Raw genomic sequence first — 14,979 nt, forward strand, 5'->3', positions numbered from 1 at the left:
AAAAAAAAAAAAAAAAGAATGACTTCCCCATCGGTGCTATCACAATTGATATGTTGAACGTGAGAAGTGTATCCGTAAGCTCTGAGCTCATTGATCTCCCTCATGATTGTAGTAAAAAAAATGTATTTACCTTGCGTTGTAGTAAACATCCTTGTGGGGATTTTCCTCGTTTGATCATTCATTTACTCATTCACTCCACAAACAATAATTGAGCACAATGCCCTGTACTAGGACTAGGAATACAAAGGTAAAAAAGACTTGTCTTTTCTCTCAAGGGCTCAGTTACTTCTGCCCACCTTCCAATCTCACTTTTCTACATTTTTCTTTTTTTCAGCAAACTAATCCTACCACCAGAAAATAAGTTGCCAGTATTCCAGTCTCTTGTGTTTCCTACTAAAAATTGCTGGCAGAATGAGACATGGCTCTTTTGTTATTTTCATTAGAAAGCAAATTGCTTGTGATACCTTTGACAAGAATTAAATGGAGGCATAGAGTCAACTTCACATTACTGTGGAGTTGAATTTTTGAGAAAGGAATGGAGTCTGTCAGACTCAGAGGTTCATTGCTGTTTATTAAAAAAATGGCATCATTGAGCTCTTGAGTCACTGCATAAGGACACCTAAGCTGAGTGTCTAGTGACAGTTTTTATAAAGAATTTTACCCTGTAATGACTGTTCCTATCGTGTTATTGTTTCAAGTGGTTGTAAGAAAGTGTTTTATTCTTGCTATTTCAAAGAAAACAAGAATATTTTGGAGGTTTGGTATTTGAACACCTTTCTTCTTTGTTCAATTGTAAGTTTTAAAAAAGAATGATGGCTGTGGTTTGTGTTGGAAATAAACTACTGCAGTTGAAAGGTGTTTTTGCAGTTTCCCCAATGTCATGTTTATGCTAACCTTTTCAAAAGAAATGCTTTGAGAAACAGACTATAAAAGCAGTGCACTCTGGGCAGAAAGTAGGAATTTGGTGGGAGGGTGTGCAAGGGTGTTTATATATCTTACTTGACAGCATTAGTGAGTATAATGAATTATATCACTGTATAACATTTGTTTAAAATTATCGTTACCTGGGTTATCTACATTTAGGATTTCTCACATAGATTATGTGTCTGTATTTATTTGTTTCTTTATAATTAGCCTTTTCAAGAAAGTTTTAAATAAGCTTTGCCCACTCTTCAACAATCACCAATACTAGTCTTACCACACTGTGTCTTTAATCTGTATGAAGATGAACCAGCATTGGTGGAGTTCTTAGCCTTCACAATAGAAAGACAACAAAGTCTGCTCATAGAAATTTCTTTCACTCTCATTTTGCTTCAGTCTTATTCCTTCACCTGGCATTCACATTAGATTCAATTGACCTGGTTCTGGTAATGACTCAAAGATGCTGGCTCTTCAATTTCCTTCCCCAAATGTGGATAATTCTAATTAAGTACTTGACCCTGATTTAGCCCCTGATCAACTTGTGACTCCCGGATTTAGATTTTAGCATATGCTGTGGTTCTGTACTTGTCTTGGCACTAAATATTATGGCAAACTAACTTTAATGTACAACCAAAATTAAATTCTGCTTCCTACTAAGGCAGGTGTAAGAACATATTTACATGGACCAAAGAAAAGGTGATTTTTTTTTTAAAGAAAGGACAAGTTAATTTTCTGAATGTTTAATCCGATCATTTCCAAAAGTCTAGATATTTGAAATTTGTCCACTTGATTGATTTAATTGCACTTAATCACTCAGATTCCTAGTCTCATGGAAAGACAACTGAAATTTCTGTGGGCCAAGCAGAACATATATAAAGCAGAAAAGAGGAAAAGGAAATATTAGAAAAAAACCCCACTGTAACAGAAAAAGATGAGTGCCTTTGATGGCTTGTTAGTAAACTCCACATGATTGAGGAAAAGTAAGTGAGGTTGAAAATAGGCTATTAGGAAATTCTCAAATTACATGCAAAGAGAAAAAAGAATGTAAAAGTAACAATAGAAATTTCAAGAATCTTGGTATAATTGCAAAAGGTACAACATACATATTGTTGTTAGGAAGATAAAGGAGTTAGGAAAAGATTTGAAGTTATAATGGCCAAGAGACAAGGACAGTCCAAAATTGAAGACAGATACAAAACAAAAACAAACAAACAAAAAAACAAAAAAGCAGATCTAGGAAATTCAGACAACAATCAGGATTAATATGTTAAAAAAAAAAATCATTCCTAAGCACATCATATTAAAACTACAGAAAACCAAAGACAAAAAGGATATCTTGAAAGTATCCAGATTAAAAAAAAATCTTGCTATAGAGAAACAAGTACAAGAATTAGAGCAGACTTATCAGAAAAATCAAGCGAGCAAGAAAAGAGTGGATTGAAATATGTAAAACATTGAAGGAAAAACAAAACAAAACAAAACACCAACTGAGAATTTTATATCCAGTGAAATTATCATGGTAAAGTGAAGAAATAAAGACAAAAAGAAAAAAAATACTGAAAGATTTTTTTTTATTGCCAGTAAACTTGTCTTGCATGAAATGTTAAAAGACATTCATGAGAGCTAAACTTCTTTGTTTTGGAATGATAGGTTTTACAGACAAACAAGGAGAGAAGGCAAGCATGATTTGCGTGACAATATGTTAGAATTGAAGGTATTGAAGGTATTAGTACAAAATCATATTTAGCTTAATATTTACACAGCAAGTTACATATAGTTACATGTTAAATTACACATGAATATATATAATATATATACACACTAGTATATACACACATATCCCCTTGATCTGTCAACCAAGAGGGCCTAGAGGCAATGACCCCTTAATAGCAATGAACAACCTAGAGCCCAGTTATTTGTTTCTAAGACTATTTTCCAATAAAAGGAGCCTGTGCTCCTTGAAGAAATGGCTGATTCTAGGACCAGGGCATTAAATATACAAGATAACTTGGAACATCTTGAAATGCCAGAAGGTAAGGAAGTACTTAAATGAGAATGTAATAAATGATTATGTCAAAGGAGACAACTGAAAGAGCACAGTGGCCAAAAGTGAAACAGTTGAAGCAATAAAGTAAACAAAACATTTTTGGATTATAACCAAAAGCATTAAATAAATATCCAATGAATGCATACTGATATAAATACATTTTAAAAGTGAAAGAGAATAGATACATTTCCTGTGCAGAAAAATTCCAGATAATTTATATAGATACTTCGCCTTCAAGGAGGTAGAGCATAATCCCTGTTCCTTAAGGGTGGGCTATGCCTAATGACATCCTTCTAAAGGGTACAGTATGGAAAGTGAGGTGGAAGTGAGAGTAGGGAGAGAAACTTGACAGTGGAGAAACCTGATACTGATACTATCAAATCTAGGTGATCAAGGTTAATTTCATTAGCGGTAAGTTTGGTGATTGGGTGATGTGATGAGAAAGGAACCCTACCTCTGTAACCCTTTTACTCAAACCCATAAACCCAGTCTCACCATGAGGAAAATAGGCAAATCCCAATTTTATCTTTCCAGTAAACAGTGCCAGAGCAACTGACTATCCACATGCAAAAGAATGAAGTTAGACTCCAACCTCACACTATACACAATAATTAACAGTAAATGGATCAACAACCTAAATAAGACTCTTAGAATACAACATAGATGTAAATTTTTGTGACCTTGGATTAAGCAACTATTTTTTATATAATACATATAGCACAAGCAATCAAAGGAAAAGTAGATAAGTTGCATTTCAACAAAGTTTAAAACTTTGTGCTTCAAAGAACATTATCAAGAAAATTAAAAGATACCACAGAATGTAAGTAAATATTTGTAAACTATATGTACTTGATAATGGTCTAGTATCCAGAGTATAGTAAGAAAGCTTACTACTCAAAATTAAAAGACACAAAATCTAATTTAAAAATTGGCAAGGAATTTGAACTGGCATTTCTCAAAAGGAGCTTTATAAATGGCCAATTAGGACATTAAAAAATGCTCAGGGGCTTCCCTGGTGGCGCAGTGGTTGAGAGTCCACCTGCCGGTGCGGGGAACATGGGTTCGTGCCCCGGCCTGGGAGGATCCCACATGCCGCGGAGAAGCTGGGCCCATGATCCATGGTCGCTGAGCCTGAGCATCTGGAGCCTGTGCTCCGCAACAAGAGGGGCCACAGCAGTGAGAGGCCCATGTACTGCAAAAAAAAAAAAAATGCTCAGCATCATTAGCCATCTGGAACAGGTAAATCAAAACCTCAGTAAGATATCACTTCCCACCCACTAGGATGACCAAATTTAAGGAGGCAGACAATACCAAGTGTTGACAAGGATGTGAAGAAGTTGAAATTCTCATACATTTCTGGTGGGAATATAAAATGGAACAGCCATTATAGAAAATAATTTGGTGGTTCCTCAAAAAGTTGAGTAGAGTTACTATATGAGCAAGTATTTATACTCCTAGGCACAGAACCAAGAGACTGAAATCATATGCTCACACAAAACCTGTACTCAAATGTATATAACAGCATTATTTGTAATGGCCAAAAAGCAGAATCAACCCAAATGTTCATCAACTGATGGATGGAAAAATAAAATAGAGTATATCCATACAATTGAATATTATTTATCCATAGAAAGGAAGGATGAACTGAAACATGCTACATCACAGACTGATCTTGAAACCATTACACTAATTGAAAGAAGCCAGATACAAAAGGCCATATGTTGTATGATTCTATTTAATGTATTGTCCAGAATAGACAAATCTATAGAGATACAAAGTATATTAGTGATTTCAGGGGCTTGGAGGAGGAGGAAATGTGTATGAGATTTCATTTTGGAGTGATGAAATAACGGTTACACAGCCAGGTGTATATACTAAAATCCACTAAATTGTACTATTTAAAAGTGTGCATTTTATAATATGATAATTATTTCTCAATTTTTAAAAATACCAATTGAGGGCTATTCTGACCTTCATTCCTTATCAGTACCCAAACACTACACCTCAAAACTTTCAAGGTCATAAAAAATGAGGAAAGAGTAAGAAACTGTCACACACAGCCAAGAGGAGACTAAAGAAAGATGGCTAAGTATATCCTGGATGACATTCCAAAACAGAAAAAGACTAGATTAAAAACTAGAAAAATCTGATTAAAGTATGGACTTCATTTAATAATAATGAATCAATATTTTTTCATTAATTGTGACAAATAGACCACAGTCACATAAAACATTAGTAGGGATACCATAGGAAAAAATATATGTGGGGCATATGAAAACCTTTTCACTTTTTCTGTAAATCTAAAACTGTTCTAAAATTACAAGTTTATTAAAAGAAACTCATTTATGAAGTACTGGCATTACTCTCCACTATGAAGATAAGTAAAAAGATGCAACAAAAGCTTAAATAACCTGCCATAGCTAGTAAGTGCCAAAGCTGGTATTTGAACCTGGACAGTCCAGCTCTGGAGTCTGTGCTTTTGATCATTGTGCAGAATGTTTTCTGATTTATCTTCCACCCTCTTCAACCTTTTCCATGTCCCTGAAAGCTGGCTTATAAAATTTCTCTTGCCCTGCTTCAAGATGCATTAGAATAAATGGAGGACCAGACCAAAAGGGGATTGGATGGAGTAAAGAGAAGGGCGCCGGCGGCTATTCCCCTCTCTCTCGCTATAGAGACATCTTAGACTAGCTGCAGTTTTGATCTATCAACCAAATGTCCTAGCTCCCTTCTGGAAGGCTTTTCTGCGCAGCTTTTTTTCATGTTCCAGTAACGGCTCCCTTTCCACCGCTCAGACCTAAGCACTGTATTATTTTTTTGTGGTTTCCTTACACCTTGTCTATATCTTTATGAATAGTACATAAATGAATAGACTATCTTTTCTGTGCCAAGTCCCTTTCTGATACCACCACTATGTTAATTCTCAACTTGTTGTCAAAGAACATAAGTTAACATTATGAAGTAGGAGGAGTTTACCTTCAGTGGCCTCTCACTTGTCCATCTAACTCCTCCAAATATACATTAAGGTTTTTTAGAACAAATACAGCATTTATTTATAGTTGATAAAAGTTCTCATAATCCTACTTCAGGTAAATATTTCACTTCACTAAATCAAAAGAAAATCAAATCCAAATATGTAAGCAATGTACTATAGTCCTAGTTATAGGAGATATTACCAAGATAATACTTTCACATATCAAACTTGAAAAGAGAAAAAGTACTTTCTACTAATTCTTTTGATATCTCTCAGAGGGAATAAGAAAACATATATCTTAAAGATTTGAAATTGAAACCTAACGTAACAAAAATCACATTAAATAAACTGCATTATATTAGAGACTTTTTATAGCACAGAATTCTTTCTAGGGGTAAAGTAACTTTTTAAAAATTTTTTGCTTTTGCATTATCTAAAATATGTCAGAATTATGACTAAAAAGGGCATAGAAACAATTGTTTTCAGTCATACCAATTTCCACAACAGTTTGAAAGAGGCAATGTGCATATTTTGATGTAAGCTCTCCATGACAGTGCGGTGGTTGAGTTTAGATATCTTTTTGTATCATTTTGTTTTTCAAAAACATGTAATTTATGAGAATGTTCATTTTATGTAATATATAAAAAAAAATGAACTGCTCACTCAAAATTAAAGGCCCATTTTATTTTCACTTCCCAGACTATCGAAGACCAGATTAACAGTATATATATGTGATACAGTCACCAAGGTGTAATATGTGCATAAGAGTACATGGCCAAAACCATGCACTTAGTGAATAGCAAGGAAATGACATATATATGTGTGTGTGTGTGTGTGTGTGTGTATGACTTCCCTGGTAGTGAGGTGGTTGGGAATCTGCCTGCCGATGCAGGGGACACGGGTTAGATTCCTGGTCCAGGAAGATCCCACGTGCCACGGAGCAACTAAGCCCATGCACCACACCTACTGAGCCTACATTCTAGAGCCCAGGAGCCACAACTACTGAAGCCTGCGAGTCACAACTACTGAAGCCCAAGTGCCTAGAGCCTGTGCTCTGCCACAAGAGAAGCCACCACAATGAGAAGCCCGCACACTGCAACAAAGGGTAGACTCTGCTCACTGCAATTAGAGAAAGCCTGCGCACAGCAACGAAGACACAATGTGGCACCCCGACCCCAGCAAAAAAAAAAGTTATTCTTTAAAAAAATAAAAAAGAAGACAGATGACAGACACACACACACACACACACACACACGCACACACACACACATATATAACTATATATAGTTAGGCTGCAATGAAATATTACAATGTCTCCACTTAGCTGAGCTAATTCAAGCCTGTCAATACAAACACAACTTCCTTTACCCAGTCATACTCTGGGGGAGCCACCTTCAGAATTCCCCAGTCCTTTTTTCTAACATTCTTCCCTTTTTAATCCAGCAAAATGAACTGACAATTTAGCCAACCCACTGACGTCACCTTCGGAGAATGGATAATGTTCTAGGAAAGGGACTTCTTGGCAATCTCCCTGACAACATTTCTTGTTCTAACCATTCATTTCACTCTCAGAATATTTCAGTTGTCTGTTAATATTCCAGGCCTGCAACAGCTACATGGAAGAAAGAACTCCAGATAAGTAAGCTATTGTGTATTCTGCTGTCCATTTTTTCCTCCCATGTGAGCCCAGGGGGAATGCTGCCCAGAGAGACACTTTACTTGGTAGGTGGTTCCATTAGGGAGAACTAAAGCAAATCAAAAGCTACACTCTGCTGATTGCAGCCTCAGCCAGCCATTGGCTTATGGAAATTGCTGAAGATTTTCTAAGGCAGGCTGAGCAAATTCATTTTCATGAAGATCAGCACTGAATGAGAGACTGGTCTAGATGAACTTTAAAGTCCTTGCCATGCCTAAGATTCAGGGATTGGGGACACAGAGTTTTACTATAGAAATTAGGTATTAGAGTTACTTATCCTCTCTCTTACCTCTTAGATTTCTTTGATCGTAGCACTGATAAAAGTCAAAATTTAGAGATGAACTGTAATAACACCATTTAGATAAACACTGTTGGTCTACTCCACAAAACTTTCTTCACTTAGCCACCTTCCAGCTAGTGTTATCGATTTCATACATATCTGATCAAAATGATATAGTTTAAGGTCTCTATGAATGAAAAGGCAAGACTTCCCTAAGAAATTCACAGTGGATGTCTGGAGGTGCAGCTGCCATCATGAAACTATTTAAGGAAAATTTACTGGGTTGAGCAGAAAGATAGAAAGAAGTGGGTCAGTGAGAATATCTCTAAGCAGCCCTCCCAACTCTTGAGTGGCTTCCTATGTATCTATTGTTATATAAAATAAATAAACCTGTGTGTTTCTAAACCACTAGATTTCTGTATTCTGTCATTTTTAGCCAAAACACTCTGAAACTGACAGTCACCAAGATATAATGTGTGGATAAAAGTACATAGTCAGAATTGATACCGAGCAGAGCCTTGTGGTGCTCCTGGGCACAAAAGCATTTCTGTGTCCCCCATTTCTTGATTATAGGAAATAGGCTTCATTCAGCCTCCATGAGTTCCAATGAGCAGGTTCAAAGTATTGCTAATTAGGGAAGAGACAGGATGTGAGACAAGGAAGGAGCAGTCAAGAAACAATAGTGCAGCCTTGCGGCAAGGTCCTGATTCCCCCTCAAGGGATACACATAGCAATAACTTTGAGTGGTTTTGCAGATACTTAAACCCTACAAGACGGGAGAAGTTAACTGTATGCTGCCCATAAGCATGTAGACTCCAGACCCGGCTGGAACCAGAAGGTTGATGATGCTGACTCCCAATTACCTCACCAGCAACCAATCAGAAGGATGTCCATGAGCTGATCATGCCCTCTTTGAACCATTACTATAAAACTCCTCACAACACTCTCCAGGTTGGGACACACAGTTTTGAGGGCATTAGCCCGCTGGGGCCCCCTTTGCCTAGCAAAGCAATCAATCTATTCTACTTCACCCAAAATCTGTCTCTGAGATTTAATTCGGTATTGGGATACAGAGGTCGGATTCAGCTTCAAATTCATGCACTTAATGAATAGCCAGGAGAAGACTAACCTGTAAAAGGGTAAAGTTAATAACTGACTTTCAAGAAGTCATCTGAAATTAGAGCAGAATTTGATAATAAAGCCTGATAAGAGGAAAGAAGAGTAAATGATAGGTGTCCATAAACTTGGCTAGTGTTCTGCTTTTGAGAGCCCCTGATACTACCCCCTCCATCTGTTTTCTATGGCCAAAATGCTTTTTTTTTTAGATTTAAAGGCAATATCTAAGGTAATCAGCATCTGACAATCTAGAGTAAGGATATAGGGACAGAATTTTAAGATCTTAGAATACATATCAAGGTCATGAATTTGTGACATCAAGCACAAAGAACATTCTTTTCTTCTTGGCTGGAAATAGCATAACAAACTATTATGCAATTTCATTTTGAGGAATAATGTCCACTACCAAGGGTTACAAATTAATAAAATCTGTGATTAAATGTTCAAACTCTTTTAAGAATAGTACCCATTAGTATGAGGGAATTATCTATTTTTCCATAAAATTAAGGTAATTATCTCAGAAATTTTAAATTTTTCTACTTTTTGCTTTATCTGATTGGAAAAGTTTGTGGTAAAAAACAAAACAAAACAAAACACAATGAGAGGAATTCTAAACTTGGAGAAGGCCCAGATCTAAGTCATGACTCTTTCACTTACTACTTTTGTAACTTTGGGCACATAGTTCTGATCTTCAGTTTGTCCATAAGTAAAAGGAAACAATATCCCTCCTATCTATTACTGTGAGAATCAAACCCACTGATTCATTCTATGAATGAGGCACTTTGCTAGGTTTGGGGAAGACAGAGTTATAGAAGATGGACATAACCTCATTCCTAGAGAATCTCACCTAGAACAAATATGTAACCAAACTTGAATTAATTGTAACGACTAATATTCTGGGGGCATTCTGAAAAACCATTGGGGAAGGAAAGGAACAACTAGATCCATGAGACCAGGAGATTACAAAAATGAGATGACATTGTAAAGGGTAAAATATTATATAGTGGAAACAATATTACTGTTTTGAGATATCATCCTCAGTTTAACAATTATAATAAAAATATATTACATACATACCTATGCCAGTCTGTGCATTGATTGCCATATGTCTGTAACCCAGATATTAGATGGGTCTCCCAAGTCAAATGATTTTCATCTCAAATCCCTCTTTCATATCTAGGGGCAAACCTGATCTCATCAACATGTTTGCAATTTTTCTTGTGGTCTTTGCTCTCAGTGTCACTTCTGTGACCAAGCTCTTGATTCCAAAAGTGCCCATTTTCTATGCCAAGTTGAACCAGAAATAAAACTTGGATAAGGCTCCCCACTACTCATTTTCCACCACTGGCACCACCAACAATAAAACACTCACATAATCACTGATGTGATGGTTAGATATCACTGAGAGTTCTAAATAATGACAGGCATTATATCAACATCAGAGAGTAGCATAAAAACATTATATGTTTGATGTTCTTGTTATTCACTATTCTAAAAGTCCAGGCAGCATTGCCTGAGATCCATGAACCTCATGGCCCAGCTTTGTGCCATTTCTCTTCTCAAATCCTTTCTATTCTTTCTATCCTTCCTATTCTTTATGCTGTTCTCAGGAGCATAAAACTGTTTCTCTCATTTGCTCATGAGGAACAGATTAGCTACTACCATATTCACCCAGGATGGTACATTGTGCCCCTATACTTCTCAAAATATTTTCGTGAGCAAGTTTTTATTTCCCACAATGATACTCAGAAGCACACATTCTTCATGGACACTTTCAGAGAAAAAAACCTAGATTACAGATTGGAAATCACCAGCCCAATGTCCTGTAGCCAGTAAATGGCAGGACTGGGATTCAAACTTGTATTGCCTGTTGTAAAAATCTCCATTTGATTCTCTATATCCCTAATCTGCACTAGGCTTCCTTTGTGTGTTTCATTCAGGATTTATTTTTTGAAAGATATTTGAATATATCACAAAGTTTTGCAAAAACACTTCCTTCCTCAAGATGTAAAATGAGCTTTAATTAAGGCAGAACTGCCCTGAAAAAATATTTTCCAATTATGTTGATATAATTGTTTCCCCAGCATGATGTCGCCTGGTATCAGCTTTAGCAGGCAGTGGAGACATGGTGATATTGAGCTATTACCACTGCAGGCCTGCTCTTAAATTAGACATGGCATTTGGAAAGCGGTCTCTACTTCAACATTCTTAAACAAATATAGATGAAAACTTTTGTCTCTATTTAGACTTCCCACATAGTTTCATTAATTCATCTCTGTCTGGACCTTTGGTCCCCCCTGGAAGGCCATAGCTGTAATGATGAGATACAAATCCAACTGAATATTCAACCTCACAACCTGGCAAAATGCCTAGAACATGGGCAAGGATAGCTCACTATTATGTTCCTATGTAAATTCTGACACTTACCAAGTAAAAGAGCAGATCATCTTATCCTTGTCCCCAAGCACAGCCACAAAGAGGGCAGAGATTCTGATGGAGATAAGACTTTGCGGGGGTGGGCACTATTATGATGTAAATTCTGACACTTACCAAGTAAAAGAGCAGATCATCTTATCCTTGTCCCCAAGCACAGCCACAAAGAGGGCAGAGCAGAGAGGGGAAGACAGAGTTATAGAAGATGGACATAACCTCATTCCTAGAGAATCTCACCTAGAACAAATATGTAACCAAACTTGAATTAATTGTAACGACTAATATTCTGGGGGCATTCTGAAAAACCATTGGGGAAGGAAAGGAACAACTAGATCCATGAGACCAGGAGATTACAAAAATGAGATGACATTGTAAAGGGTAAAATATTATATAGTGGAAACAATATTACTGTTTTGAGATATCATCCTCAGTTTAACAATTATAATAAAAATATATTACATACATACCTATGCCAGTCTGTGCATTGATTGCCATATGTCTGTAACCCAGATATTAGATGGGTCTCCCAAGTCAAATGATTTTCATCTCAAATCCCTCTTTCATATCTAGGGGCAAACCTGATCTCATCAACATGTTTGCAATTTTTCTTGTGGTCTTTGCTCTCAGTGTCACTTCTGTGACCAAGCTCTTGATTCCAAAAGTGCCCATTTTCTATGCCAAGTTGAACCAGAAATAAAACTTGGATAAGGCTCCCCACTACTCATTTTCCACCACTGGCACCACCAACAATAAAACACTCACATAATCACTGATGTGATGGTTAGATATCACTGAGAGTTCTAAATAATGACAGGCATTATATCAACATCAGAGAGTAGCATAAAAACATTATATGTTTGATGTTCTTGTTATTCACTATTCTAAAAGTCCAGGCAGCATTGCCTGAGATCCATGAACCTCATGGCCCAGCTTTGTGCCATTTCTCTTCTCAAATCCTTTCTATTCTTTCTATCCTTCCTATTCTTTATGCTGTTCTCAGGAGCATAAAACTGTTTCTCTCATTTGCTCATGAGGAACAGATTAGCTACTACCATATTCACCCAGGATGGTACATTGTGCCCCTATACTTCTCAAAATATTTTCGTGAGCAAGTTTTTATTTCCCACAATGATACTCAGAAGCACACATTCTTCATGGACACTTTCAGAGAAAAAAACCTAGATTACAGATTGGAAATCACCAGCCCAATGTCCTGTAGCCAGTAAATGGCAGGACTGGGATTCAAACTTGTATTGCCTGTTGTAAAAATCTCCATTTGATTCTCTATAGACCTAATCTGCACTAGGCTTCCTTTGTGTGTTTCATTCAGGATTTATTTTTTGAAAGATATTTGAATATATCACAAAGTTTTGCAAAAACACTTCCTTCCTCAAGATGTAAAATGAGCTTTAATTAAGGCAGAACTGCCCTGAAAAAATATTTTCCAATTATGTTGATATAATTGTTTCCCCAGCATGATGTCGCCTGGTATCAGCTTTAGCAGGCAGTGGAGACATGGTGATATTGAGCTATTACCACTGCAGGCCTGCTCTTAAATTAGACATGGCATTTGGAAAGCGGTCTCTACTTCAACATTCTTAAACAAATATAGATGAAAACTTTTGTCTCTATTTAGACTTCCCACATAGTTTCATTAATTCATCTCTGTCTGGACCTTTGGTCCCCCCTGGAAGGCCATAGCTGTAATGATGAGATACAAATCCAACTGAATATTCAACCTCACAACCTGGCAAAATGCCTAGAACATGGGCAAGGATAGCTCACTATTATGTTCCTATGTAAATTCTGACACTTACCAAGTAAAAGAGCAGATCATCTTATCCTTGTCCCCAAGCACAGCCACAAAGAGGGCAGAGATTCTGATGGAGATAAGACTTTGCGGGGGTGGGTGGAGTTGCAAAACTAGGTGAGAGCTGCACGTGCATCCTGCCAAATCTACTAAAGATGAAAAAAATATTATAGTTCTTTTTAAATATTTTTATTAAGCTGTGCTCTGAGTTAGATTTAAGCTATATTACCTTTTTATTTTGAGACTTCTATTTTTAGAAATTCCTTCAGTAAAGTCCAGTGATATCATATATATAATAAAAATAAAAATATATAACAGCATATATTTCTTATGTACTTCATATACCTTACTTTAGCCGGGCACCATTCTGAGCTCTGTATATATATATATATATATATATATATATATATATTCCCTTGATTCCCTTTGAAATAAGTACTGTTATTTTTCCTGAGGCTCAGAGAGGTTAAAGATGTTGCATGGCATCAAATAGCTAGTTTATTACTTTTCAGCTATTTGATGTCGTGCAAGGTCCTTAACCTCTCTGAGCGACACACACACAGCGTTATTATATATAATATATATAGGAAGTGCTACATTTGTGACATGGAAAAAAGGGACACATTAACAATCTGCCATTGACTTCTTAAGGAGGGTAGATCACCATAACAAAGCAGTTATTTAGATCTGAATGAAGAATTAATGGATTTGGGACTTCCCTGGTGGTCTAATGGTTAAGACTCCATGCTTCCACTGCAGGGGGCACATGTTCGATCCCTGGTCTAAGAAGTTCCACATGCTGCAGTTTGGCGAAAAAAAAAAAAAAGAATTAATGGATTTGGCGGTTAGAGTGGATAAGGACTGCCACAGATATAAATTACTCATAAAATAAATAATATGGAATAAAAAATATAGAAAAATCCAGAATGAAGATCCCTGGTTCTGGGACCAGAACATTAAGGGGAAAATAAAGAGGCTCTTCTGAAAGTGTCTATAGAGAAGTCTTGGTGTCTAAAGTGCAAGGCAAAAGTTTGGTAAAGAACAGAAATGACAAATGGGAATTTGTATTGATTTTTGCTCTGTAATATTTAATATAGGCCTTCTGGTTCTCTTCAAAGAAATCTTCAGTAAAATACTCATTTCTGGGAGACTTTCAAGATGGCAAAGGAGTAAGACATGGAGATCACCTTCCTCCCCACAAATACATCAGAAATACGTCTACATGTGGAACAACTCCTACAGAGCACCTACTGAACGCTGGCAGAAGACCTCAGACTTCCCAAAAGCACCCACGTATGTGGGTAGGGCAAAAGAAAAATGAAATAACAGAGACAATAGAATAGGGATGGAACCTGCACCACTGGAAGGGAGCTGTGAAGGAGGAAAAGTTTCCACACACTAGGAAGCCCCTTCCTGCAGCGGGAGACAGGGGTGGCGGAGCGGGGAGCTTCGGAGCCGCGGAGGAGAGCGCAGCAACAGGGGCGCGGAGGGCAAAGCGGAGAGATTCCCGCACAGAGGATCGGCGCCGACCGGCACTCAGCAGCCCGAGAGGCTTGTCTCTTCACCCGTCGGGGCGGGCGGGGGCTGGGAGCTGAGGTTCAGGCTTCGGAGGTCAGATCCCAGGGAGAAGACTGGGGTTGGCTGCATGAACATAGCCTGAAGGACGCTAGTGTGCCACAGCTAGCCAGGAGGGAGTCCGGGA

This window comes from Lipotes vexillifer, unplaced genomic scaffold (genome assembly GCF_000442215.2).
Source record: "Lipotes vexillifer unplaced genomic scaffold, Lipotes_vexillifer_v1.1 scaffold842, whole genome shotgun sequence".
Lineage (NCBI taxonomy): Eukaryota > Metazoa > Chordata > Mammalia > Artiodactyla > Lipotidae > Lipotes > Lipotes vexillifer.